The sequence below is a fragment of the Chiloscyllium plagiosum genome, unplaced genomic scaffold (assembly GCF_037043375.1).
Source record: "Chiloscyllium plagiosum isolate Xiang-an unplaced genomic scaffold, Cpla_swu_hap1 HiC_scaffold_42, whole genome shotgun sequence".
Classification (NCBI taxonomy): domain Eukaryota; kingdom Metazoa; phylum Chordata; class Chondrichthyes; order Orectolobiformes; family Hemiscylliidae; genus Chiloscyllium; species Chiloscyllium plagiosum.
Window position 1 is genome coordinate 17452091 of NW_028270180.1, and position 26529 is coordinate 17478619.

General features: G+C 45.2%; 1 long non-coding RNA gene across 1 annotated transcript; it reads left to right on the forward strand.

Annotated features, from left to right (window-relative positions):
* The first annotated feature begins 7795 nt into the window (after nt 1-7795).
* LOC122542630 (uncharacterized) lies at nt 7796-25713 on the forward strand. Its single transcript, XR_006309834.2, has 3 exons — nt 7796-7933; nt 22756-23019; nt 25452-25713. It is a non-coding gene; the product is annotated as an uncharacterized LOC122542630 (long non-coding RNA).
* Nucleotides 25714-26529: the final 816 nt, after the last annotated feature.

The window sequence follows — 26529 nt, forward strand, 5'->3', positions numbered from 1 at the left end:
TGAGGCAGCAGTGCTAAAAACTGAGCCACCCCATGTAATCCTAACTGAACCAGTCTTTCTTCATATGTCAGTCTTGCCATCCTAGTAATCAATCTGGGAAACCATTGTTGCACTCCCTACACAGTCAGAACATCCTTGCTCAGACACAGATACACAAACTGCACACAGTAATGAACATAGAACATTCTAGGACAATACAGGCCCTTCGGCCCTCGATATTGCGCCAACCTGTGGATCCAATCTGAAACCTATCCAATCTACACTATTCTATTTTCATCCATATGTTTATCCAATGACCATTTAAATGCCCTTAAATTTGGCAAGTCTACTACTGTTACAGCCAGGGTGTTCCAAGCCCCTACTCCTCTCTGAGTAAAGAACCTACCTCTGACATCTGTCCTATATCTATCACCCCTCAATTTAAAGCTATGTCCCCTCATGCTAGCCATCACCATCCAAGGGAAAAGGCTCTCACTGTCCACCCTATCTAACCCTATGATTATTTTCTACATCTCAATTAAGTCAGCTGTCAACCTTCTTCTCTCTAATGAAAACATTCTCAAGTCCCTCAGCCTTTCCTCATAACACCTTCCCTCCATCCCAGGCAACATCCTGGTAAATCGCCTCTGCACCCTTTCCAATGCTTCCAGTATAGTGCACACAATGTGCCCTATACTGCAGTCCCTAGTCAACCATCGTATCCACACCCTGTGATGCACTGACTTCCTGCAGCAATGGAAAAGCTAAAAAGACTCATTCCCCAATGCCTGACTGTCAGGAAGCAGCCACGTTTACAATTTTCAATTTTTTCATGTCTAAAGAGCTAACGTTCAAAGGAATGACATAGAAACACAGATTTATTACAGTGTACAGGGAGACCATTCATTCCATTCTTCAGGCATCGGCCTCTCTTCTACACTGGGGAGACAAGACACCAACTCATGAAGTGTTTCAGGGAACAGCTCTGGGACACACGCACCAAACAACTCCACCGCCCTGTGGGCGACTAATTCAACTCCCCCTCCCATTCCCCCAAGGACGTGCAAACCCTGGGCTCCCTCCAAATTCAAGCCACCTGATGACTGGAGGAAGAACGCTTCATGTTCCGCCTTGCAACCACACAGCATCGGCATCGACTTCACCAGTTTCCAAATCGCTCCCCCCCACCGCCCCACCTCATCCCAGATCCAACCCCCCCAACTCTTGACCAGTCCTACCTGTCCACCTTCCTTCCAACCTATCTGCTCCACCCTCCCCACCGACCTATCACAATTAACCTCCAACTGCATCCACCTTCCCAGCTACCTTTCCCCCAGCCCCACCCACACCCTCTGATTTATCTCTCACCCCGCCTTCCCCCTCAACATTCCTGATGAAGGGTCCATGCCTGAAATGTCAACTCTCCTGCTCCTTGGATGCTCCCTGACCCACTGTGCTTTTCCAGTGCCACACTTTCCAACCCAATAATTTAGTGCCAATATCCTTTCTTTCCCCATATTCTTTGACCCAGAGGTAGCCAAATAAGCAGCCAAAGCTCCCTTCAAGGCTTCGATTGAACCTGTCTCCACCATATTTCCAGGCAATGCATTCCAAGCCCTGCGTGCATTCCAAACCTTAAATACACATTCTGTGAGAACATATTTCCTCATCTCAAATTGCTTTGTTTATACATCAAATTTTAAATTTACCATATTGATCTCACTCTGCAGCTGTAACATTGTATTCCTCACTCTGTTTTATTACCATCATGAACTTTGCATGGTATGATTTGTGCACACAAAACAAAACATTTCACCGTGCCCTAGGTACGTGTGAGGATAATAAATCAAATCAAACATCACTTTGAATCTACAAAAGCCAAAATACCTGCAGGTGCTGTAAATCAGAAATTAAATTAGAACTTGCTGGAAAAGCTCAGCAGTCCACACTACCAGTGAACAAAATAATGAGAGACAAAGTTAAGAAGGGAGAATTTAGAGTTAACGTTTCGGGTCGGGTCATCCTTCCTCAGAGCTGATGGTAGCTGGGAAAATGGCTGGACTCAATATCGAGTTTGACAACTTTAGGTCTTGAACTCTCCCACGTCCTTACCCCAAGCCTCCTCCCCACACCAGGTCTTGTTATCACATGGTCTGCTCTTACACACAACCCATTGTTAGTCACTAATGGTCCCCATTAGCAGCTATTCATTCTCCCAGGCTGATCATTATCTACTCCTTTGTCTGTCCAACTGTTCTTCTGTCTCTTTGGGTTCTATCGCCACCCATTGTTTACTCCTTATCCCCCCACCCTGTCTTCTGCATGTAAACCGACATTTTCCCAGCTACCATCAGTTCTGAGGAATGGTCATGAGACCTGAAACGTTAACTCTGATTTCTCTCCACAAATGCTGCCAGACCTGCTGAGCTTTTCCAGTGATTTCTGTTTTTCTTTCACTTTAAAGCTATGTCCTCTCAATGTTCCTACGACCTGTGGCCAAAGCCGAGAGAATTGCCAACAATTAAGGCTACCACACTTTGGAAAGGAGGTCAGAGTTCACTTATTATCTGCGTCTAAATCCTCAGCTTCACCAAGGTGCCACTGCTGACGTGTGGCACGTACACAGTGTAATAGAACAAAAGCTGACCCCAACTGATGACCCTAGCATTTATTTGCTTCCTTGCTACTCCCTTCCAACTGAACAGGTTCTGCGGGAGAACAAGGGTCGCCCTCATTCAGCATCTCCATGAGGCTGCTTCAATCCATGGCATTCTTTTTAGATTACATTACATTAGATTAGATTACATTACAGTGTGGAAACAGGCCCTTCGGCCCAACAAGTCCACACTGACCCGCTGAAGCGCAACCCACCCCTACATTTACCCCTTACCTAACACTACGGGCAATTTAGCATGGCCAATTCACCCTGACCTGCACATCTTTGGACTGTGGGAGGAAACCGGAGCACCCGGAGGAAACCCACGCAGACACGGGGAGAACATGCAAACTCCACACAGTCAGTCGCCTGAGGCGGGAATTGAACCCGGGTCTCTGGCGCTGTGAGGCAGCAGTGCTAACCACTGTGCCACCGTGACGCCCACCATTCTGAGCAACTTCAGATAGGGAAAAGCTCAAATGAGGAAATGGAAAAGACTTGGTTGATCCGACAGTTTGCAAAGCTCAGTCATTTGCAGGGGAAGTCGTTCATAATTTAGAGCACGTTCACCTGTGAAAAGGCATCAGTGGGAAAGGTACTGAAACGAAAGCCACTCAGGCAGACATGGAGTAATTATTAACGAGAGTGACTCTCGGGAGGTTTACAAAGTTCAGAACACAAGCAAAAGCTCCTGTAGTCAGCACAACCCGAAAGGTGTCTCATTTCCTGCCAGGCCCTCAAAAAGCATTGTGACTAATTCTGAAGCTCTCTCAGTTGCTCATCAGAGGCTCATCTCTTACTTGGACAAGACTTGACATTGAGCTTGCACAGAAAGAAGGACAAGTCAGTCCACACTACCAGTGAACAAAATAATGAGAGACAAAGTTAAGAAGGGAGCATTTAGAGTCATAGAGATGTACAACACGGAAACAGACCCTTCGGTCCAACCCGTCCATGCCGACCAGATATCCCAACCCAATTTAGTCCCACTTGGCCCATATCCCTCCAAACCCTTCCTATTCATTATACCCATCCAGATGCCTTTCAAATGTTGTAATTGTACCAGCCTCCGCCACTTCCTCTGGCAGCTCATTCCATACATGTACCACCTTCTGCATGAAAATGTTGCCCCTTAGGTCTCTTTTATATCTTTCCCCTCAATAAACCAACAAGTTCAAGGTTGAACCTAAACAAACATAGAAATCGCTGGGAAAGCTCAGCAAATCTAACGGCATCAGTGGAGAGAAATCAGAATCAGCGTTTCGGTATGTACCCCTTCTTCAGAACATTAGTTTAAGCTTGAGCTTGTTGATTTTGTTCCCGTAACAAAATGGGGCAGCACAGTGGTTAGCACTGCTGCCTCACAGCGCCAGAGACCCGGGTTCGATTCCAGCCTGGGGCAACTATCTGTGTGGAGTTTGCACATTAGATTAGATTAGATTACTTACAGTGTAGAAACAGGCCCTTCGGCCCAACAAGTCCACACCGACCCGCCGAAGCACAACCCACCCAGACCCATTCCCCTACATTTACCTTTTCACCTAATACTACAGGCAATTTAGCATGGCCAATTCACCTAACCTGCACATTTTTGGATTGTGGGAGGAAACTGGAGCACCCGGAGGAAACCCACACAGACACGGGGAGAATGTGCAAACTCCACACAGAGAGTCGCCAGAGGCGGGAATTGAACCCGGGTCTCTGGCGCTGTGAGGCAGCAGTGCTAACCACTGTGCCACCGTGCCGCCCACATTCTCCCCGTGTCTGCGTGGGTTTCCTCCGGGTGCTCCGGTTTCCTCCCACAGTCCAAAGATGTGCAAGTCAGGTGAATTGGCCATGCTAAATAGGTTCATTTGTGGGGAGTAGGGGAATGGGTTTGGTTGGGTTACTCTTCGGAGGGTCGGTGTGGACTTGTTGGGCCGAAGGGCCTGTTTCGGCACTGCAGGGAATCTAATCTAATCTAATCCCAGGGTCAAAGAAAGGAGTGGAATCTCTGTGAGGCATGTGATTCCCAGTGTGGTATTTGTGGAGGACCCTAAACTGTAGATTGATGTGGAAGTGCTAACGATAATGGAGCATCCATACAAAGCCATATCTTGAGGCTCGCTTGAAGCCATATGGAATATTGGGAGCAGTTTTGGACCCTGTATCTAAGGAATAATGCACTGGCGTTGGAAAGGATTCAGAGATGGTTTACAGCAATGATCCCAGGGATTTGGCCAGAGCAGGTAAGGATGGCAGATTTTCTTCTACTGAAGGCTGCTACTGAACCAGGTGACACCCCTCAACCAGCAATGGATTCATGGTCATCATCATCAGATCCTTCATTCTAGGCTTTCTTTCGTTAAACTCATCTGCCTTTGGCAAGATTTGAACCCAGCTCCCCAGATCACTTCCTGGGTCTTCCAGATTCATAACCCAGCAATCATACCACTAGGCCATCACCTCCAGGCTCTCTCTGCCTGGTAAGTTTTATGTAAGACAAAGTTGCACTGTTACATAAGTAATTTACACTGTAAATAAAGCATAACAGTGCTGTGCATACTCCCTGTTTAACGTTTCTATTACTTAGTGCGTGTTTTTCCATTCATTTTGTAGATCTCTTGATCAACTGGAATATTCGCTCACTCATAGCTCCATAGATGCTGGTAAATAAAACGTTTTAAGCCCACCAGCGATGTGAAAACCAGTGCCGTTAACTCAATTGATGTCTTGTTGCCATGGTTATTCCAGTGGGAATATGGTTGCTCCCAGCTATGTATTTTGGGAGCATAGATCTCTCAGTGCGGGTAGTTGTACTGAAGTCACAACGTTACAGAGGAAAGACAGCGATGTTCCAAAACTGTGACACTCACGTGGGAAAGTTGGGGGTGTGGGATATAAAAAAAAATTAGGCCCTGACACAACACATCCCTATCACAGAGCAGGAAGATTAATACTTGCACGTGAGAAAAGTTGTCACTGATCATTACAAATTTTGACCCATACATAAACAGTTATTTGAGTTGTTGTTTTGGAAATCCCTCACATATTCCCTCTGCCAGCTGCATCATTGCCCGTAATCAAGAAAACATTCTTTAAAGATGATGTATTTGTTTTAAAAAAATGATTTGGTTCCCATGGTTTCGACAGTACCCACACAACAGGAAATTCCAGAAATCAGGAATGTCATCCATTTCTGCCACTGAAGCAAACCCGGCTGGCGACAACTGTTTTTAAGGTCACGTTTTTATTTTGCCTGAGAGAGTTGAGGATTCTAGGATTGCTGCCTGGTTGCGGCCTACAGGGTGGGCCCTCCAGCAAACTCCAGCTTCACTTCCCCATGGCTTTCCCTGTGAGGCAGTTACTTGAATGTAAAGGCACATTGTGACACTGGGGCAAGGGGTGGAATTTCATGCCCTTGTCTCCACTGTGAATTCAGGGGTATGGAGGTAGGGGGTTTGGTGGAGGGTTGGCATTTAACCAAGCTGGGAGATCCCAGTTCCTCAGTGGTTAGCACTGATGCCTCACAGTACCAAGGACTTGAGTTTGATTCCAGCTTCGGGCGACTGTCTGTGGGGAATTTGCATATTCTCCCTGTGTCTGCGTGGATTTCCTCCGGGCACTTTGGTTTCGTCCCACAATCCAAAGATGTGCAGGTTAGGTGAATTGGCCATGCTAAATTGCCCGTAGTGTTCAGGGATGTGCAGTTTGGGTGCATTAATCAGGGGTAAATGCAGGTTAAGGGAATGAGTCTGGGTGGGTTACTCTTTGGAGGATCGATGTTGCCTTGTTGGGCCGAAGGGCCTGTTTCCACACTGTATGATTCTATGGTTCCTAATTAAGACTGGGCATTAAGGCTGTAAGCTGGCATTCCAGGCCTGAAGTGATGCTTTCAACTGGGGCATGTCTCATCAAAGCCCCCCACCCCACCCCACAGTTAGCTGTGTTTAGAGCCCAAAATATAAAACCCCTCTCTCTGCATTGTATTCACCTAGGCAGCACTGTGGCTCAGTGGTTAGTGGTTAGCACTGCTGCCTCACATCTCCAGGGTTCAATTCCACGCTTGTACAACTGCCTGTGCAGGGTTTGCACATTCATCATAGAATCTCTGCAGTGTGGAAGCAAGTCATTCAGCCCATAATGTCTATGCCAACCCTCCAAAGAGTGATCCATGCCCTACCCTATATTTCCCATGATCTAACCTGCACATCTTTGGACTTTGGGAGGAAACTGGAACAGCCCCAGACAATGTGCAAACTTCACAAAGACAGTTGCCCAAGAGTGGAATCGACCCTGGGTCCCTGGTGCTGTGAGGCAGCAGTGCTAGCCATTGAGCCACTGTGCTGCCCTAGTCTGCCCACTTCTGTGTGGGTTTACCACCCGCAGTCCAAAGCTGTGCAGGTTGGCTGGATTAGCCAAGGGAAATACAGGGTCACAGGGAGTCGGTCTGGGTGGGATTCTCTTTGAAGGGTTGGTGTGGACTCAATGGGCCAAATGGCTTGCTTCCATTCAACGGGGCTTTCAGTACTGTGGGGTGGTGAGAGGACGGGTTCCCTTGTTGTCATGCACTCATAGACATCAGGAATATTGTGGGGGGCACTGAGTGGCTCCTCTCCGTCCTTTCTTTCAACTCCCCCAGATGGCCCCTGCCATCCAGCGCCACACCCCCCATTCATAACCGGATTCTGCCATCCAGCAGCCCGATCCTGTTCACTCTCGTTGTGGTCGGTGGCCTTCCAGATCCAGGGGCCTCTGGTGGGTGTATTACCAGCGGCTGACACTGACCTCCCAGTGGTGCTTGCATGAATGTTGTTCAGAGCCTCTAGGATCCATGATGCAGACACAGACTGGTGACAAGACTGGTGCAAAGTGTTAACACAAATTAGCTAGAGATTATACTCAGAATTATACTCACTAGTACCTTCTTCCATCTGGTCTCTGTTCCATGTGATATGACATCATTGTGACACAGCTCCTTACGCACATGCCTAGTAACTAGTGACAAAATACTGCTGCGGTTAACCCTTTACCTTACAGCGCTAACAGACTTGAGAAGCTGCAGCCTCTGGTTAGTCAACAACTCTCAGGGGATTCTGAGATGTGGTGTCCTTGATCACAGGCAAGGTCCCACTGCAAGTCACATCGATCCATCCGTCACTCACTTGTTTGCTAAAAGAGGCGAAATCAGGTTCTCCCCGGGTGTCCAGCTGATGAAAGGAGATCCTGTCAACATGTCAATGTGATGGCCGAAAAACCGCTGGCTCCGATTCTTGAGGCCTGACATTAGGCCTCAGGCTTCAATGGTGCGAGGTCTGGGTACATGTACTGGCTGATTTTCACCAGGATGGGGAGGGGGATTGCAATTACTTTGCGTCCACATCTAACAGCAAAGCTCAGGTGATCCTGACAGAGGGAGGGAGGAAGGCAACAAAAATTGGAGTGTGAAAAGATAATCAGAAGGAATTTTTTTTGAGAAATTGATATAACTGAATAACTTGCTCAGCCATTTTAGAGGGCAGTTGAGAGTCAACTACATTGCCATGGGCCTGGAGTCACATGTATGCCAGATCAGGTAAGAATTCCCCAGTTGGGTTTTTCCAACAATGGTTTCATAGTCTTCAGTAGATTCTTCATCCCAGATTTTGTTTTAGTTGAATTCTGGCTATTACTATTCCCACATCTGCTGTGGTAGGATTCGAACCCAGGTCCCTAGAACATCAGCTGAGTTACAGGATTAATAACCTTGTGATAATCACCACTGGGCTATGGCCTCCCCTAATGGAAGTGACTAATGTCTGCACTGCAGTGAGGAGCACTCCAGTACTGTCTGGTTTGATAGTTGGGTCAGCGTGTTTTTAAATGTAGCTTTTTGATGGTGGCTTGCCTTTAAGAAATACCGTTTGTGATGCTGACAGATTACATGACCTTGAACATAACACCAGCGGAAATCAAAGCTGCCTGACTTTCAACAAGAGAGGCTTCAAGCAGATGTGTAGACCTCAACTCACGTATGCAAGGGATGTTGAAATAACTCCATACAGGCCAGTATCCCATCACCAAGTCATGCTTTATTTGCATGTGGAAAAGAGTTGACACTAATCTAGTTCCCTCAGAGCCAGCTCTCAGAGTGGACAGGATCCCTGACACTGCAGGGTTTTTTTTAAACCAAGTCACCTTTTATTTACTTGTGGAGAATCCTTGACACAGATCCAGCTCCCTCAGAGCCAGCTCTCAGAGTGAACAGATTCTCTGACTCTCCTGTTTCTTTTTTTTCCCCCAAGTGGCCAGTGACAAGCACTGCCCTTCACATCAAAGGGCAATGCTACAATCTCCTGTTTATTTTTTATTTTTTTTCTCCTGTTTATTTTTTTTATTTTTTTTAAACCCCCCCATACTACCACCTAACCGCAGTAGTGCTTATTTTTTCCCCAGCACCCATTGTGTGTGTGTGTGTGCAGGTGTGAGACACAGTGAAAGACTCAAAGTGCATGAATCTTTATTCCATTTCCACCACCAGGAAGATAGGAAAACACCCGAGTGGCCAGTGACAAGCACTGCCCTTCACATCAAAGGGCAGTGCTGTGTGATCAAAACAGTGAAGGGGAGGGTAGGGACTAAATCAAAATAGAGTTGGAGGGAGAAATGATGCACTCCACTCCCTGCGGCGCCCACCTCTCCCTGAACAACACCAGGGTGTTGGTGGACACCGCGTGCTCCTTCTCCAAGGACACCCGGGCTCTAACTTAACCGCGGAACTCTCCTGTTTCTTTTTTTTTTCTTTTTTTAGGGACTAAATCAAAATAGAATTGGAGTTCTCCGGTTTAAATTTTTTTTTTCTTTTAAACCCCCACACTACCACCTAAGTGCGGTATTGCTTATTTTTTTTCCCCAGCACCCATGGTGTGTGTGTGTGCAGGTGTGAGACTCTCCTCTTTATATTTTTTTTTCTTTTAGACAAAGTGCACGAATCTTTATTCAATTTCCACCACCAGGAAGATAGGAAAACACCCGGGTGGCCAGTGACAAGCACTGCCCTTCACATCAAGGGACAGTGCTGTGTGATCAAAACAGTGAAGGGGAGGGTAGGGACTAAATCAAAATAGAATTGGAGAGAGAAATGATGCACTCCACTCCCTGCGGCGCCCACCTCTCCCTGAACAACTCCAGGGTGTTGGTCGACACCGCGTGCACCTTCTCCAAGGACACCCGGGCTCTAACCTAACCGCGGAACTCTCCTGTTTCTATCTGTCGGCCAGGGCTCCCTGATTGGACCAGGTTAACAGCCCCAATCATGGAACTCATATTCTATGAGGTCCACCTGTCTGACCTCATTATGGGCCTGATTCAGAACCGGCCTCTAGCCTGCGCTGTCTGGATTTCCATAACATTGGAGAGTGCCTCTCCCTTTGTTAAAAAAATGTGGGAGCAGTCTGAAAATCAGAAGTCAAGATTAGAGTTGTGCTGGAAAAGCACAGCAGGTCAGGCAGCATCTGAGGAGGAGGAAAATCAACATTTCGGGCAAAAGCCCTTCATCAGGAATGAGGCTGGAGTCTCGGGGGTAGAGGGATAAATGAGAGGGGGGGTGAGGCTGTGGGGAATGTAGATGAGAGTGCAATAGATGGATGGTGGTGGGGGAAATAGGTCGGAGAGGAGGGTGGAGTGGATAGGTGGGAAGGAAGATTGACAGATGGGACAGGTCATGAGGAAGTCCCCTCCCAACCATAGTGCTGGAGCCCTGGAGATCTACAGAGAAAAACCATTCAGCTCATCGAGTCTGTGCTGGTTAGTAATACACACCTCAGTATTCTAATGCCATTTTCTGCCCTTGGCCCATAGCCTTGTATGCCTTGGCATTGCAAATGCAGATCTAAATCCTACTTCAATGTTATGAGGGTTTCTGCCTCTCCCACTGTTACAGGCAGTGAGTTCCAGATGCCCAACACCCTCTGGGTCAGAAAGCTTTTCCTCACACTTCTTCCAAACATCTACTCCTTTCCTCACATCAACCCCCCCACCCCACCCCCTGGACTTATCAAGGGGATTAATGTCTTCCTAACTGTGCCCCTCATAATCTTCTATATCTCAAACGTGTCAAAGAACGGAGTGCTGGAAAAGCACAGCCGGTCAGGCAGCATCTGAGAAGCAGGAGAATCGATGTTTCAGGCATAAGCCCTTCATCAGTCCTGTATGGTGTCCTACAAAACATGGACAAAATGCCATCTGTCCCCATTAGTCCACACCTCCCCCAAAAGTCAGTCCTGTTGAAGGGTTTATGCCCGAAACGTCGATTCTCCGGCTCCTCGGATGCTGCCCGACTAGCTGTGCTTTTCCAGCACCACACTCTTCAACTCTGATCTCCAGCATCTGCAGTCTTCACTTTCTCCTATATCTCAAACATGTCCCTTCTCAATCTCCTTTGCTCTAAGGAAAACAAGCCCAGCTTGTCCAAACTCTCTGCATATCTGAAACTCTCCAGCCAAGACAACATCCTGGTAAACCTCCTCTGCACCCTCTCCAGTGCTACCACATCCTTCCTAGAGCATGGATGAGTTCCTTTCATTTTTGGGGGAGGTGTGGACTAATGGGAGCAGATGGCTGTTTGTCCACATTTTGTTTAACAAAAACAGCTTCCTGTATTAATCCTCCAGGTATGCCTGATTTTGGTGACATAGGAATATAAACGCAGTCCTGGTGAGAGCAGGTTTGAACTTTAATGAATTAATTTGGCTGGCCAGGAGAGGTGAACTGCCCCTTGGGAGAGATAATCCCTACAGGATTCTTGAAAGTAGACATGAACATGTGTTTAAAAAGCACACAAGTTCATTGGAACATTAAAGTTCATTGGACCTGCTCGGTAGTTTGGCTAAATATATCCAAGGAGTTAAGTTGACAGCTTTCATGTTTGTGGAAACTTTACCCTTTTTTACCTCAAAGAAATAATTACAAATTTAAGGGAGTGAACTCAATGATCTAAATAGCCTGTTCCCAGTACACGTTCGTGTACTTGTTATGTATGGGACATGCCAGTGCAAAGATATATTGTAGGGAAATCAGTCTGAAGAACTCAGAATATTAGACTCACTTTTTGTGTGCTGTTTTCTTTTACAATATTACCTATTTGCTTGCTGCTGACTATAGATACCTCTACATATTAAAACGCTTCACTTAGATGCAACAGCCTGGAAATTTGTTATCACCCCATTTTTGGTTATTTCACATGGGCTGGGTGCACATGCTCATTCACTCCTGGCAAGGTACAATCCACCATTTTGGTAAACCCATGAGAGGGAGGCCTACATTTTGCAGCCACATTAATTTGGATTATCTCTCGGCCTTGCAATGCTGATCCAAGGAAAGGCACCTGGAAGACAGAGCTTTCATTCCAGGGTAGTCTGGTTGTCTGGAGTTGGACTGATCCACCCTAGAGTGAGCATGGAAGCTGCTGGGTGGGGGAGGAGGCCTGGAATTCAGAAAAGATCATCCATGGTCTTACCAACTGGGAGAACAGGCTGGACAGGCTGAATGGTCCTCTGCTCTTAACATGTACATTCATAGGGAAGGGGAAGGTTTCACAGAGTAGTGGATAATACTAAAACCAAGACATCAGTGAACAAGGAACTGATGTCAGCCAATAGGAGCATGGGTAATGGGACCTATGTTCCCTCCATTCTTGGTCTCTTCTGCACAGATGTCTGAGGTCTTTGTGTGGCTGCCACTTCTAAAACCAGAGTCAATACAGGAACAGTGTCAGCATGCCGATAGGTAAGCTCACAGCTGCACAGTTTGCAGGAAACATTGGGATTGAGTTAGGATACAGGAAGCAGAGGTTTAAATGTCATATGAAGATGGTGGTTCGAAGAATATTGGGAGAGAGCATCAGAAAACTAAAGACCTTTGCACTTTAGAAAAAGATTCTCTTTACAAGAGCACAATTTGCTACAGAACACAGTTCATTTAAATCGCTGATTAATCCCTACATTGTATCTTATAGACAATCTTATACTACACACGCACACACACACACACACAGACATACACACACACACGCACACACACACACCCTGATCAACACAGCGACACATACATGTAGAGACAAACACAAACTCACATTGACACACACACACAGACACACACACAGACACACACACACACCCTGATCAACACAGCGACACATACATGTAGAGACAAACACAGACTCATATTGACGCACACACACACAGACATACACACACACAGATAAACACAGTGACAGATACATGTAGAGACAAACACAGACTCATATTGACGCACACACACACAGACATACACACACACAGATAAACACAGTGACAGATACATGTAGAGACAAACACAGACCCACATAGACGCACACACACACAGACATACACACACACACAGATAAACACAGTGACAGATACATGTAGAGACAAACACAGACCCACATAGACGCACACACACACAGACATACACACACACACAGATAAACACAGTGACAGATACATGTAGAGACAAACACAGACCCACATAGATGCACACACACACAGACATACACACACACAGACACACACACACACCCTGATAAACACAGCGACACATACGTGTAGAGACAAACACAGACCCACATAGACCGCACACACACACACAGACATATACACACACACAGGCACACACACATCCTGATAAACACAGCGATACATGCATGTAGAGACAAACAGACTCACATAGACGCACACACACAGACATACATACACACACATTCACACAGACACATATAGGGGCCATATACCCAGGCATACACAAACATACACAGCACATATACACAGACACATACTCACTCACATTCACACAGACACATACTCATTCACATGTACACAGACACATACTCACTCATGTTTACAAAGACACATACTCGCTCACATGTACACAGACACATACTCACTCACGTTCACACAGACACATACTCACATGTACACAGACACATACTCACTCACATGTACACAGACACATATTCACTCACATTCACACAGACACATACTCACTCACATGTACACAGACACATACTCACGTTCACACAGACACATACTCGCTCACATGTACACAGACACAACTCACTCACATTCATACAGACACATACTCACTCACATTCACACCGACACATACTCACTCACATGTACACAGACACATACTCACGTTCACACAGACACATACTCGCTCACATGTACACAGACACATACTCACTCACGTTCACACCGACACATACTCACATTCACACAGGCACATACTTGCTCACATGTACACAGACACATACTCACTCACGTTCACACAGACACATACTCACATTCACATAGACACATACTCACTCACATGTACACAGACACATACTCACTCACGTTCATAGACATATACTCGCTCACATGTACACAGACACATACTCACTCATGTTCACACAGACACATACTCACATTCACACGGACACATACTCACTCACATGTACACAGACACATACTCACTCACGTTCACACAGACACATACTCGCTCACATGTACACAGACACATACTCACTCACGTTCACACAGACACATACTCACATTCACACAGACACATACTCGCTCACATGTACACAGACACATACTCACTCACATTCACACAGACACATACTCACGTTCACACAGACACATACTCACTCACATTCACACAGACACATACTCACTCACTTGTACACAGATACATACTCACTCACATGTACACAGACACATTCATACTGACAGACACATGTACACAGACATATACTCACATTCTCACAGACACTTACTCACTCACATTCACACAGACACATACTGACTCACATGTACACAGACACATTTATACTGACAGACACATGCACACAGACATACTCACATGTACACAGACACATACTCACTCACATTCACACAGACACATACTCACACACATTCATACAGACACATACTCACTCACATGTACACAGACACATACTCATGTTCACACAGACAGATACTCACTCACATTCACACAGACACATACTCACTCACATTCATACAGACACATACTCACTCACATTCACACAGACACATACTCATGTTCACACAGACACATACTCACTCACATGTACACAGACACATACTCACTCACATTCACATAGACACATAGTCACGTTCACACAGACACATACTTACTCACATTTACATAGACACATACTCACATTCACACAGACACATACTCACATTCACACAGACACATACATTCACACAGACACATACTCACATGTACACAGACACATACTCACTCACATTCATACAGACACATACTCACTCACATTCACACAGACACATGCTCACTCACATGTACACAGACACATTCATACTGACAGACACATGCACACAGACACATACTCACATTTACATAGACACATACTCACATTCACACAGACACATACTCACATTCACACAGACACATACATTCACACAGACACATACTCACATGTACACAGACACATACTCACTCACATTCATACAGACACATACTCACTCACATTCACACAGACACATACTCACTCACTTGTACACAGACACATACTCACTCACATGTACACAGACACATTCATACTGACAGACACATGTACACAGACATATACTCACATTCTCACAGACATATACTCACTCACATTCACACAGACACATACTGACTCACATGTACACAGACACATTTATACTGACAGACACATGCACACAGACATACTCACATGTACACAGACACATACTCACTCACATTCACACAGACACATACTCACACACATTCATACAGACACATACTCACTCACATGTACACAGACACATACTCATGTTCACACAGACAGATACTCACTCACATTCACACAGACACATACTCACTCACATTCATACAGACACATACTCACTCACATTCACACAGACACATACTCATGTTCACACAGACACATACTCACTCACATGTACACAGACACATACTCACTCACATTCACACAGACACATACTCACACACATTCATACAGACACATACTCACTCACATGTACACAGACACATACTCACTCACATTCACATAGACACATAGTCACGTTCACACAGACACATACTTACTCACATTTACATAGACACATACTCACATTCACACAGACACATACATTCACACAGACACATACTCACATGTACACAGACACATACTCACTCACATTCATACAGACAAATACTCACTCACATTCATACAGACACATACTCACTCACATTCACACAGACACATGCTCAATCACATGTACACAGACACATTCATACTGACAGACACATGCACACAGACACATACTCACATGTACACAGACACATACTCACTCACATTCACACAGACACATACTCACACACATTCATACAGACACATACTCACTCACATTCACACAGACACATGCTCACTCACATGTACACAGACACATTCATACTGACAGACACATGCACACAGACACATACTCACATGTACACAGACACATACTCACTCACATTCACACAGACACATACTCACACACATTCATACAGACACATACTCACTCACATTCACACAGACACATACTCATGTTCACACAGACAGATACTCACTCACATTCACACAGACACATACTCACTCACATTCATACAGACACATACTCACTCACATTCACACAGACACATACTCATGTTCACACAGACACATACTCACTCACATGTACACAGACACATACTCACTCACATTCACATAGACACATAGTCACGTTCACACAGACACATACTTACTCACATTTACATAGACACATACTCACATTCACACAGACACATACTCACATTCACACAGACACATACATTCACACAGACACATACTCACATGTACACAGACACATACTCACTCACATTCATACAGACACATACTCACTCACATTCACACAGACACATGCTCAATCACATGTACACAGACACATTCATACTGACAGACACATGCACACAGACACATACTCACATGTACACAGACACATACTCACTCACATTCACACAGACACATACTCACTCACATGTACACAGACACATACTCATGTTCACACAGACAAATACTCACTCACATTCACACAGACACATACTCACTCACATTCATACAGACACATACTCACTCACATTCACACAGACACATACTCATGTTCACACAGACACATACTCACTCACATGTACACAGACACATACTCACTCACATTCACATAGACACATAGTCACGTTCACACAGACACATACTTACTCACATTTACATAGACACATACTCACATTCACACAGACACATACATTCACACAGACACATACTCACATGTACACAGACACATACTCACTCACATTCATACAGACACATACTCACTCACATTCACACAGACACATACTCACTCACTTGTACACAGACACATACTCACTCACATGTACACAGACACATTCATACTGACAGACACATGTACACAGACATATACTCACATTCTCACAGACACATACTCACTCACATTCACACAGACACATACTGACTCACATGTACACAGACACATTTATACTGACAGACACATGCACACAGACACATACTCACATGTACACAGACACATACTCACTCACATTCACACAGACACATACTCACACACATTCATACAGACACATACTCACTCACATGTACACAGACACATACTCATGTTCACACAGACAGATACTCACTCACATTCACACAGACACATACTCACTCACATTCATACAGACACATACTCACTCACATTCACACAGACACATACTCATGTTCACACAGACACATACTCACTCACATGTACACAGACACATACTCACTCACATTCACATAGACACATAGTCACGTTCACACAGACACATACTTACTCACATTTACATAGACACATACATTCACACAGACACATACTCACATTCACACAGACACATACATTCACACAGACACATACTCACATGTACACAGACACATACTCACTCACATTCATACAGACACATACTCACTCACATTCACACAGACACATGCTCACTCACATGTACACAGACACATTCATACTGACAGACAGACAGACACACAGAAAGACACAGGCGCAAATAATAGATACAAATTCACACATACAAGGTGCCTACATACAAATATAGATACACGCACACACACACTCTCTCATATGGACACACACACACGTTCGAATGTACAAAAAGACACACAGGGACACACTTGCACAGAGACACACACACATATGTATTTTTTGAAATCTTGCTCCATTTTCAGACCCTGGTCTCTGAGAGTCCCAGCAGTACATTAATAACAGTACCTGAGACCCTGGTGTCATCCTCGGTTAATGTGCAGAAGATTGACTGCAAAATGAGGCCAAGGCTTATAAAAAATAATCCTTTCATTGCTAACTCTTCTGGGAATTTGAGGTTTGTTTAGTAAGGCTATAAATAAAATGCTTTCACCAGGTCAGCACTTCCTCCTGCTCTCCAGACACACTGGGACATTTCACACCATCCCTGACAGATTCCCCTGCTGTCAATCGCAAGGAGTAGACGGGACTGCCGGGAATAATTGTAATGGTTTGCACTGTTTACTGAATTCCATTTCTGATTATCAAATTCACCCAAGGTATCTGGGCATCTGATATTAAGACCAGCTTGTCCAACAAATCCACCCAGCGTATTCAAAGCATGTGGTGCTGGAAAATCACAGCCGTTCAGACAGCACCCAGGGAGCAGGAGAAGCGACGTTTCGGGCTTAAGCCCTTCATCAGGAATTTCCCGAAACGTCGATTTTCCTGCTCCTCGGATGCTGCCTGACCTGCTGTGCTTTTCCAGCACCACTCTCTTGACACTGATCTCCAGCATCTGCAGCCCTCACTTCCACCATTCTACTCAGCACATTTCAAATTACAATCAAAGGTGCTCCCTTGTTCCATAAGGAGAAATGTATCTAATGCCTCTCTCCCACACCCCCGCCCAGTAAACCCTGCACATTCTTCTGTGTAAAGTAATGATCCAATTCCCTCTTAAATGTTTCGATTGACTCTTCATCCAGTTTCTGGCACCATATTCCAGGTCATACGCAGTTAGTGCATGAATAACTTAGAGTCATAGAGAGGTACAGCACGGAAACAGACCCTTCAGTCCAACTCGTCCATGCCGACCAGATATCCCCAACCCAATCTAGTCCCACCTGCAAGCACTATCTTTTCTGCTTTCTTTTTATTCCACAAGGGCCTTACCTGAATTCAAATTCCTAAACCTTGCATCCACTTTATTTTCCTTTTTGAGTAAATACTCAATATCTCTTGTCATCGAGAGTTCCTGGATCTTGCCATCCTGATCTTTCATCCTCACAGGAACATAACGGTCCTGAATTCTGCTCAACTGCCTCTTAAAAGGCTCCCATGTGTCAGTTGTGGATTTTACACCTCATTGGTTATTTTTAAACCATGATCTTAAACTGCGCCCTCTTACACTCAATCCTTCTATCACCGTGAACAGGTTCTCCCTATCCTCTCTGTCCAGCCATCCCTCACCATTTTGAATAACTCCACTTGATCTCCTTTCAGCTTTCTCTTCTTCCAGGACAGCAGTCCCATCCGCTCCACCCTATCTCGGAATCGTGCTTTTGGATCTTACCTGTACAAAACACATTGGGCTGAATCTTACACTGCATTAGTTCATCAGAGTACATCGGGGCCTTGATCAGATGGGCCAATGTGCCAAGGAGTGGCAGATGGAGTTTAATTTACCCAAATGTGAGGTGCTGCGTTTTGAAAAGAAAAATAAGGACAATGTTTATATGTTTAATGGCAAGGTCCTGGGGAGTGTTACCAAACAAAGAGACCTTGGGGTGCAGCTCCTTGAAACTGAAGTCGCAGGTAGACAGGACAATGAAGGTGGGGTCTGATACACGTGCACATTTTGGTCAGAGTGTTGAGTACAGGAGTTGGGAGGTCATGTTGTGGCTGTACAGGACATTGGTTAGGCCACGTTTGGAATACTGCGTGCAATTCTGGTCTCCCTGCTATAGAAAATATGTGGTGAAACTTGAAAGGGTTCAGGAAAGCTTTCCAAGGCTGTTGCCAGGGTTGGAGGGTTGGACTGTAGGGAGAGGCTGAACAGGCTGGGGCTGTTTTCCCTGGAGCATCGGAGGCTGAGGGGTGACCTTATAAAAGTTTATATCATCATGAGGGGCATGGATAGAGTGAGCATTGAGTTATTTGCCCCAGGATAGGGGGGTCCAAAACTAGGAGGGCATAGGGATAGGGTGAAAGGGGAAAGATTTAAAAGGAATCTAAAGGGCAACTTTTTCATGCAGAGGGTGGTGTGTGTGTGGAGTGAGCTATCAGAGGAAGTTGTGGAAGCTGGTACTAACTCCCACATGCCATCTGTGCTCCCTCACTTGGTGCGCCTCACCATCAGCACAGCACCTGTGCCACTCCCTTATTAACCCCCCTCCCCCCTGCAATCTCTTTCCAGGAGGAAAGCTGCCCCCAAGAGGGCAGAAAGAGTCATGATGGGTGGTGGGCTGCCCAATATTCAGCTCCTCAGTCTTGCATGTAGAGAGAATCCTGATTTGGACTGTCCTGAGTTTATGACTGAACCTGTCCAAGCCCCTGGATTGGTAACGAGGGTTGCCTTTGACTTACAGTGCCAGGATCCCCCCGAGTGAAGGCTGTATCCCTCCATTTAATGAGTCCTCCTAATAACCAGGACAAGCTTCCAGGTGTTGTGTCTGCACTAAAGGGCACGGCAAGACAGCAGCACCAAGAGCCCAGTATCTCTGGCTGAGGGGGTGAAACACAGGAAGGTGATGCAAGGCTGTGAGCATCCAGGGAGGTACTGGGTTTTCAGTACCACATGAGGTACAGCATTGAAGAACACAAACGTCTTGTGCGTGGATCAGAGATGTGCCACGGTAGGGGAGGGGGCATTAGAGGCTGGAACATGTTGGATGTCAATGTGGAGGGGTGGGTGGATGTGTGTTTGTGTGTGTGTGTCTGTCTGTCTGTCTCTGTGTGCGCACGTTTGTCTGTCTGTGTGTGTGCGCATGTGCATCTGTCTGTGCTTGTACATGTGTGTGTATCTGTCTGTCTGTCTCTATGTGCGTGCGTGTGTCTGTGTGTGTGCATGTGTGTGTATTTGTCTGTGTGTGTGCACCTGTCCGTGTGTGTCTGTGTGTGTCTGTCTGTCTCTGTGTGTGTGCATCTGTGTATGTGTTTGTGTCTGTCTGTCTCTGTGTGCATGTGTATCAGTCTGTGTGTGTGTACATGTGTGCATCTGTCTGTGTTTGTGCATGTCTGTGTGCGTGTGTCTGTGTATGTGCGTCTGACTGTGTGTGTGAGCGTGTGCGTCTGTGACTGTGTGCATATGTGTGTGTGTATATTTGTGTCTGTGTCTATGTGTGTGCTTGTGCATATGTGTGTGTATATGTGTGTCTGTGTGTGTGTGTATATGTGTGTCTGCGTCTGTGTCTGTGTGTGCGTGTGTATATGTGTGTCTGCGCCTGTGTCTATGTGTGTGTGTGTGTGTGTGTGTCTATGTGTGTGTGTGTGTGTGTGTGTGTGTGTGTCGTGGCCAGGGAACATACCCTGAGAAGTTGATGCCCAGTATCCAACACTGGCATCCTTCCAAGGAAGCAGTGAGCTGATGTTGCCAGGTACCAGCTGTGACCTCCCATGTCAGGAACTCGAGCTTATTTGGTGCATTTGTTACATTGGGAAGCTGAATATTAATGAGGTGGGTTGGGCTATCAATAAGGTATTTAATAAAAAGCAAAACTCCTCCTTCACTGGCGAGCACCAGCTGCCTTGTGAGAAATACAGCTCACTGCCCATCACCGTAAATAGAAGGTACAGCATAACATTCCCTGCGTTGGGTTAGACTTTGACAGGCTTCTCACATGATTCTCTCACAAACTTCACCATAGCCCCTAGTGTTCCTTAACATGTAGAAGCCTTAACATGTAGAAGCAGGCCATTCAGCCCATCAAGTCCACACTAACCCATTGAAGATCATCCCAATCCTCCACCTGAAGTCTGTAACTCTGCATTTCCCATGGCTAATCCACCTAGCCTGCACATCCCTGAACACTATGGGCTACTTAGCGTGGCCAATCCAGCCTAACCTGCACTTCTTCAGACTGGGGGAGGAAACCAGAGCACCGAGAGGAAACCCACACAGAAGCAGGGAGAATGTGCAAACTTCACACAGACAGTTGCTCGAGGCTGGAATCGAACCTGGGTCCCTGGTGCTGTGAGGCAGCAGTGCTAATCACTGAGCCACAGTGCCACCCTGGGCCCTTATGAGATTCGGCCCAATTCTCCAGGTGAGGCTGAACCAGTATCTCATACACGTGCTGCAAAATCACCTCGTTGTTCTTGTATTCTGTACCCTTATCCTTTAGAATTTATTAACTATGGTCTCAACCTGTCTTACCACCTTCATTGGTTTGCATACACAAATCCCTCTGCTCTTGCACCTCCATTGGTAATATGTCCTTGATCTTATATTGGCTCTCTGCATTCTTTCACCAAAATCAATCATGTCACACTTTCCTACATTAAATACCCTGTTCCACTCTTGTCTATATCTTTCTGAAGTTCTACACTAGCTTCCTCAAGGTTCACAATGCTTCCACATTACATATTATAGAATCATAGAATCCCTACATGGGAAATAGTCCATTCGGCCCAACAAGTCCACACCAACCCTCCAAAAGTAACCCACCCAGACCCATTCCCCTACCCTATTATCCTATATTTACCTTGACTAATGCACCTAACCTATGAAAACTATGGGCAATTAAGCATGGCCAATCCACCTAACCTGCGGATCTTTGGATCATCCACAAATTTTGAAATTGTGCACCATAATTGGTTTTTATTTAATCCTGTCACTTGTACCTAAAGGTACAGCAAAAAGCGGATAATGTTACCTCATTCTGATGCCATCTTGGATTACAGACTGAATTACTGAATAAATTGTATAAGTGGGAAAATACTGAATAAGTTAATATTAAATTGATTCACTAAAAACTGAAACAGCTTCAACAGTTCGTCTTTTCCTCTCCGTAGACTTCACCCTCCCTGCTCCTCCAGTTGCCATTGTCCAACATCGTCCCCGGCGTCCCTTCGCACCACTACCTGCACTGTCACTTCCACACCCACTGCCTCCGAGATGGTCAAGGCTGCACAGGACCTGCAGTCCCCTGTGACGCTGAACATGGACTGACAGCGCCCTGGCTCCAACTCGACCAATGGGGTCCTGCCTCATCTTCCATGGAATGGGGATGAAGTTACACGGGACCCCGCAGAAGAACATCAGGAGAAGACGCAAAGGTGAGCAAAATATCACAGACACCAATGGTATTAGTCCCAGTTGCTGGGGAACTCCATTACCAACCTCCCTTCACCTGACAAAAATCCATTATCTGCTTTTTGCCACGCTGCCAATTTCCTATCCACATTCAGATTGTCCCTTTTTACACCATGAAGCTCTGCCTTTGCTCACAAGATCATCGGGCAGCTCTCCATTTTTTGGAAGTCATTGTTAACCTTATCAACAGTCTAGTGTTAGTCAACCTTGTCAATTTTAGCTCATCAAAACAAACTGTAGCCAATTAATTAAGCACGATTCGTTCTCGACAAAATCCACGCTGGCTTCTTAATTAGTCCACAGCCATCCAATTGACTATTAATTTTGTCTTGATTGTTTTGGGAGCTGATCCACCATTGCGGTTGAACTGACAACCCTAATCACTGAGTTTATCTTTGGACCTGTCTTGAACAAATGTATAATTTTGTTCCCCTGACACTATTCGTCACCCTTTTAAAGGAAGGATATAATTAAATCAGAGAGAGTTCAGAAAAGATTTATCAGGATGTTGCCAGCAATGTTGAGAGTGTGGTGCTGGAAAAGCACAGCAGGTCAGGCAGCACCCGAGGAGCAGGAGAAACGATGTTTCGGGCATAAGCCCTTCATCAGGATTTGTTGCCAGCAATGGAGGGTTTGAGTTATAAGGAAAGGCTGGATAGACTGGGATTTCTTTCCCTGGAGCGTAGGAGGTTGATGGGTGACCATACAGAGGTTTATAAAATCATGAGGGGTGTGCATAGGGTGAATAGCAAAAGTCTTTTCCCTAGAGTGGGGGAGTTCAAAACTGTGGGGCATATTTTTAAGGTGAGAGGAGGAAGATTTAAAAAGGACATGAGGGGCAACTTTTTTACACAGACAGTGGTAGAGTGTGGAATGAACTTTCAGAGGAAGTGATGGTTGCAGGTGCAATTACAATGTTTAAAAGATATTTGGATAAGTACATGAAATAGGAAGTGTTTTGAGGGATATGGGCAGTTGGGACTAGATTAGTTTGGGAAAAGGGTTTGCGCGGACTAGTTGGACTGAAGGGTCTGTTTCTGTGCTGTATGACTCTATGAGTCCATTCCTGAGTCTAAGGAAAACTAAACATTTATGGTCTCCACAATTTCCACTCTCACTTCCTTCAGTATCCCAGAATGCATCCCCTCTAGTCTTTTATCCACTTTAAGTACAATATATCCATATCTCCTCGTTATCAATGTTAAACTCTGCAGGAGACTCAACGACTGCGTTTTCACCATGACTTGGTAAAGATAATATTCATTTAATACCTTAACCAAATCCTCTGCCTCCATGCATAAATTTCCATTTCTATCCCAAATTAACCCTACTCTATCTTTTAATTCATTCACGGAATGTGGATGCCTCTGGCTAGGAAAGAATTTATTGTCTATTCCTATTGCCCAGAGGTTAGTTAAGAGTCAACCACATTGCTGTAGGTCTGGAGTCAGATGTCGGCCAGAGCAAGTAAGGACAGCCTTTTTTCTTCCCTGAAGGACATTATTGAACATGATGGTTTTTTTCTAACAATTGACAATGGTTTCATGGTCCCACTGGCTGAAAGAATTCCTCTTCATCTTAGTTCTCAAGGCTTGTCCGATCACTCTGAGGAAATGTCCTTGGGTCCTAGTCTCTTCTACTAGTGGAAACGTAGACTCATAGAAATGTATAGCACGGAAGGTCCAACTCATCCAGGCCGACCAGATATCATAAATTAATCTCATCCCATTTGCCTGCATTTGGCCCTCTAAATCTTTCCTATTCATGTACCCATCCAGATACATTTTAATGTTGCAATTTGCTCCACATCCACTTTATCCAGGCCTCTCAGTATCCTGTAAGTTCTCAACTGCAAATGTTTTAATGATTTTAAAGCTCTACCCCCTACCTTTTCAGGATTCAAACCCAGGTCCTCAGGACACTACCTGGGTCTCTGAATAAATAGTTTGGTGATAATAGCATTAGGCAATCCCATCACCTTTCACATCCTTTTATTATTTATGCTCACAGCGGGAGTGAGGTGGGGAGGGGGTTGGGGTTGGTGTGCATGGAACAAGTTGTCAGAGAAAGTGGTGGAGGCTGGTATAATTACAACATTTAAAAAGCATCTGGATGGGTATATGAATAGGAAGGGTTTAAAGGGATATGGACCAAATGCTGGCAAATGGGATGAGATTAATATTGGATATCTGGTCGGCATGGATGACTCGGTCTATTTCCATGCTGTACATCTCTATGACTTGATATGCTGATTGGTTTAGCCTCCATCTTATCATAAATTCCAATGTCCTTCCATTCTCTCTCTTTGTCTCGCTGTTTGTACAATCCATTTGAAGTCTACCATGATCACACTTTTACTTCCTTATCTTAATCTTATCTCCTTTTGGCTTCCCAGGAACTCTGGATCCCAAACTGGATGTGCCCATCCAAACCAATTGGATAATAATACTGCAAAAGAACCTTGGTGGTAGGTTAAAGATTAAAGTGGTGCTGGAAAAGCACCCGAGGAGCAGAAAATCAACATTTTGGGCAAAAGCCCTTCATCAGGAATGATGTTAGGTTGTCTATCTCCACCACCCGTCTTGTAGATAGGGCATTGTGAACAACAGCAGGCCCGAGGAGGAGAGAACAAAATATTTTGATGTTAATAAAACTGATGGATATGCAACTGGCTTTGTGTTGACTGCACACATGTTAAACATGCATTTTCTGAGGATCTGTTAGTCATTAAAATTGTTTTAAAACTAATTCATTATTGAAATGCTTTGGCTCTTACCACGTGTTGAAGAGAGTCAGGATATCTAAACGGTCTTTGATCCACTAACTTTGATTTGTAAACATGTGGGTAGGGTATTCCCTCTGTGTTAGAGTTGCAGTTCTGGAATTACCACCTCGATTCCCTCAAAATCCATCAGGGAGTCAACCTCTGCTCTCGATTTTCATGTCATTTCACACAAGTTGACTGAGACTCTTAATCCAGGAGGTCCTGCTCCCCAGTCATTGTCAGGATCTTGCAAGGACATAAAGGCCAATCAACCTGAATTCCTTTCCCAGAGGAACAGTGGACTTGTCAGAACTTAGGAACAGGAAGAGGCCACTTAGCCTCTGGAGCCTGTCCCACCAGTCAAAGAGATCATGACTGCTCCACGGTGTATTTTTACATTGGACTGGCCTCCTGCTCTTGCAGCAAACATCGTTTCACTAAAACCCTTCAAGATGCAGGAGATTATCTTGTACCAGATGGAGATACCATAAGACCAGCAGATACAGGACCCGTATTAGGCCATTCAGCCCATTGAGTCTGCCCTGGCTGATATGTTTCTCAATTCTGTTCTCCCCATATCCCTTGAACCCCTTACCAATCAAGGATCCATTTATATTTTAAAAAAAATGAAAGAACTGCAAATGCTGGAAATCAGAAACAAAGAAATTGCTGGAAAAACTCGGCAAGTCTGTGGACAGAAAGCAGAGTC